Source organism: Echinops telfairi, unplaced genomic scaffold (assembly GCF_000313985.2).
Source record: "Echinops telfairi isolate 266 unplaced genomic scaffold, ASM31398v2 ScPeMD7_7420;HRSCAF=8458, whole genome shotgun sequence".
Classification (NCBI taxonomy): Eukaryota; Metazoa; Chordata; class Mammalia; order Afrosoricida; family Tenrecidae; genus Echinops; species Echinops telfairi.
In genome coordinates, this window is record NW_022111320.1 from 16,033,310 (window position 1) to 16,038,099 (window position 4,790).

Sequence of the window (4,790 nt, forward strand, 5' to 3'; positions counted from 1 at the left end):
GGAGGGAGGGGAAAAATGAGGAGCTGATATCAAGGGCTCAAGTAGAAAGCAAATGTTTTGAGAATGATGATGGCAACAAATGTACAAATGTGCTTGACAGAATGGATGTATGTGTGGATTGTGATAAGAGTTGTATGAGCCCTCAATAAAATGATTTTTTTTTTAAAAAAGAAGTATTCTGAAGGTGGATCTTCCCAGACAGATCCGTTTGTTCTTTTGGCAGTCCAAGGCACTTGTACTATTATGCTCCAGCACCGCGATTCAAATGTATCAAGTCTTCTTCGGTCTGTCTTATCCAATACCCAACTTTCACATGCATATAAGGCAACTGAAAATACCATGGCTTGGGTCAGGCCCACTTTAGTCCACAAAGTAACCAAATGTGCTTGACACAATGGATGGATGGATGGATTGTGATAACAGTTGTATGAACCCCCAGTAAAATGATTTTTTTTAAAAATCGTAGACATGATACCCATCATAATAAATCTATATTTCTCACTTTGACTCTCACAGCAATCCAGAGAGAAAAATATGGTGAGGATAATGATCATCCCTTTAAACACACACACACACACACACACACACACACACACACACACGTACATATATCCTAAAACACTAAATAGCATTTCCAAAGTTTGATGAGAGTTGGCTCCAGATGATCAAGCCTAACTTAGGCAATGTTGTTGTCTTTATCAAGGTATGTTTTTTAATTGGGGTTTGTTTCAAAATTGTGACCACACTACGTGAATAGTTTGGTCTGGGGTTTTTTCACCTATATTTCATTACGAATGCTTCCTTACATTTTGACAATAAATTTCAAGACTCCATTATATTGTTGAGCACTATGCTACTGCATAAAGACACAATAAAACTATTTCCATAGTGTTTATTTATGTTGCTTCTAATTTTCTGATACCATAAATATCACTGAAACTCTTTTCTTACATAGGGTATTTTTATTCATCCATCTCAATCTCCATAGACTAAGTAAGCTCAATGGGTATTGACAGGCTGTGTTCCAGAAAGTTTAAACCAATTTATACTCCTGCCAACTGGGCTGGCATTTATTATTATGTCTTTTTTTTTATCTTGAGATAGTGGGGAAGGTCATAGATCTATCATTGCTTCAATCTACCTCTCAGTGATGACTGAATTAAGGTTTGTTTTTTTTAACCTGTCATTCATATTTCTTCTTTCCCAAATTGTTATTTGTCTTTGTCCATTTCTAATGGAATTTTCATTGCCTGTCTTATTAATGACCAAGAAATTAGCCCTTTGATATCACTTTTGCTAATCTGCCCCTGTAGATCGTTTATCATTTAGCTTTTTAATGGGATGCTGACTACATAAAAAAAATTGATATGCATGGAACTATTTTTTTTTCCTTTGTGATTTTTTACCTCTTTTTTCTTAGAAAGTCTTTACCCATTCTGAGGAAGAAGAAGCAAAAGAGATAATGTTGTGTTTTCTTGGAATCTCATAGTTGCTTTTCTGCATGTCTTGGATTCCCGATGATTTACTACCGTGTGGAAAGCAGAGAAAAATGATTTCATTTATTTGAGCTCTTGTGAACGGCTGGCTCGGAAAAAATGCCATTTCACTCATAATTCTTTGGTTCTGATTTGCAAGGCTGGCCTAAAATGCCTTTTCTTTTTGTGGGTTTTATATAACTCACCATTTGTTTCTTTTGGCCTCTGTGTCTAGCCTAACGGCAAATCTTCTGGGGCGGATGCCATTCAAAACCCCCGAGTTTCACCATTAATAGCAATCAGGGCACGTCGTTATACTTATCGCTTGGCATTATCACTGGTAGTAACGTAAATAATTTTCATCTCCACTCATCACATTGTGTACACTGCTAGGAAATATTCCGCAACTAAATGGTTTACTCTTAAGATGCATAATTGGACTATGAAATAAGGCTGACTTCTATAGGCACCAAAGTAGAAATCAGGTGTATACATGTGAGCATACAACACACCCATCCATGTGCACTTGTACTGTGTGTAATAGCTGAGACAGAAACATGATTTGAGATCTCAGGCAGACTGGTTGCGATCCTAACGACATGAAACCACTGCCAGGAGGAGACAACGAGGGAATTGAACAGATTAGGTAACTCAGAAATCGAGACATTTCCCCCCATTATGCTCCTCGTTGCAGTTTTGCAATAAAAACATGAGCAAACTTCAAAGGAAGCTCTGTAGTAAAGGTTAATTGCTACTAAAGAAGAGGGTGGGCCCGAGGGCCAGAACTTTGTGCCCAGCTCTCCAGCAGACAGACAGGAAGGATTCCACGTGGCTGGGAGCAGGGATGTGTGCCTGCTCTAGGAGGGAAGGAGGCACTGCCAACCCTCCTGGCAGGACGGAAGCACGTGAGCTTGAGTCCCTGAGCTGGTGCACCCAACGGTGGGGCAGGGGAGGCAGGGGGAAGACGACAATTTCCTTCCAAACTTAAAGCCGGACACGCTCGTCTTCCCTTGTTAGGGCAATTCCACAGTCGTTAAAGCAGCGTTTTTGTGAGAAAGCAGAGGACTGGGGAGCCAGCCCTTCTGCACCAGCACCACAGCCAATACACGTGTGCTGGACTTGGGGGGAAAGGGTGGAGCCCGAGTCCTGCCTCAGGCAGCAGCCGAGCAAAGAAGGCGGCTGTGACCCGGCCAGTGGTATCTTCTGTGTGAATGCCGCCCCCGACCCCACCCCGCCCACCCCTGGCAATGAACGTTAAGATCCCAGTGAAAGGAAGAAAGGAAACTAGTAAAAGTAAGGAAAATGAATTTCCAGAAAACAGACTTAAACAAGCTGTAAAGGATCCTAAGGAAGGGTCCGGAGACTACAGGTCTAGACAACAGAGGAAGCACCGAATGGACATTTTGGGGGTGCGTTGCCTCTAGAGGAGGGAAAGAAAGCAGACAAGCAGAGTGTTTTCACAATGCACTGTACTTGTACAATCTATGTCTTCGGAGCCTTTGTTTTGCAAAATCATCTCTCAGCATTGCTTGACCCATGGAAAAAATTTTTTACAACCTTTTAAGCTTCCTTGCACCGCTAGTATTTGCCACTTCCTTGTACCCTGCTATTCCAGCTCTTCCTTAAGGAACTCCCACCCACTCCAGTATTTTCCAAAGGTATTTTAATCACAGTTGTCAAAAAGACACCATATATATATGGGACGCAGGATCGTAAGGGGGATGGCAAAGAATACCACATGAACTGAAAGTCGGGGAATAATTCAGTAGTCAGACATTTATTTTCTCGTAGTATTAAGGCAAGCTTTTAAGTCTTTTAAATCTTACTGGCCTTTTAAATCTCTCAACTCGCCCAGGAGTTCCCTAAGCATTTTCCTAAGCATGTGTCCTTCAACAATGGTGTTAACCTGCTAGCTCCTAAAAGCTATTAGGACATCGGCCTGGCCACTTTCAAAAAAGTTCCTTTTCAGAGATGGAACTAAGTTTTGTTTTGTCTTTTTAATGGCTATGGAAAGAAATTGCTAGAAAATTCATAGCTATGTCAGAAAAGCCCTTTGGTGTCTAGTGACAGAATCTGAAACAGCTACAAGAAAGGGGTTGAAGCTCGCTGGGTACTGCTCCAAGGGAAAACGGGACCTGGTGAATGTTTGGCTTATTCAGTTGTTAGGAAGCTCCGCACACCAATACCAAGTGGAATGGAAGGAGGCTTATCACATACCAGCTAGTGTGTGTGTGCGTGCGTGCGTGCGTGCGTGTGTTTTAATATTCAGATGATATACCTCGAGTATTTAGGAGATTTTTGGCAACCTTTGGCCTGATGGCTTTTCTCTCAAGCCTTCTATATCCCCAGAGTAATTTTCCTTCAAGTTCATTTAGTGTAAAGTAGAAATGCCCTGCATTTGTGTCGCAGCAGACGGGTGTTTACTCCTCAGTCTGTCTGAAACCACCAGGGCACAGCTTCTCAATATTTAAACCATATCTACAGTAATTATTTGCCAGCATATCTAAAAGAAGGCAGGCATTTCCTGCCGCACACAAATGGGACACTCTTATCTAAATTACTGTTTAAACAGGTATTTAAGAAAAGACTATCAGAGGCAGGAATTTACTGATGACGGAACACATTAGTTTAGGGCTGGACACATTAGCTGAGGACTAACCATTGTCCGGAAAGGAAGCATATCAGCCTCAGGAAGGTATAGGGAATATTTTTACAACTCCCCTCTGGGTCAAGATGGAGCACTAGAAAGGCCCCGTTTACGTTTGGGGACAGTAGGCGTGGCACCAGTCCTGACACGGAGGTCTATGAGTGGCAACGTGGCACGAATTCCTGGGGCAACTTAAAAGTCATAACTTTTGTGAGGTCCCTGGTATCTGCACGCGGTGGTGAATACATTAGGCTGTTAGCCACAAATTCAGAAGTTGAAAGCCACCCAGTGGTGCCTTGGAATAAAGGTCCGACCATCTCCTAAAACACCAGCTCTTGACCACCCTGTGGAGTGGCATGGTACTTCTGGTTTACAAGGGCAGTCCTGGGGGGCAACTGGCGCCTGGTGACTGGTTGCTGGATTTTCCATCCAGAAAACAGCGCCATCCATCCGGTTTATCCTCAGGTCCCTTCCACCCAAGCAATCTCCCGTTCCACACAAGGAAGGCCAGAGGCCCGTCAAAGCTTGGCGAACCAGAAGCTTTACAAAATGCATTTCCTGGAAAGACACCTTGAAAATTGGTTGGTTCCCAACGTGGGCCTTAGGAGAGGCTGCCCAACCTCGCGCCGACAGTGAAACTGGAACTTATTCCCAGTAGAGGCTTATAA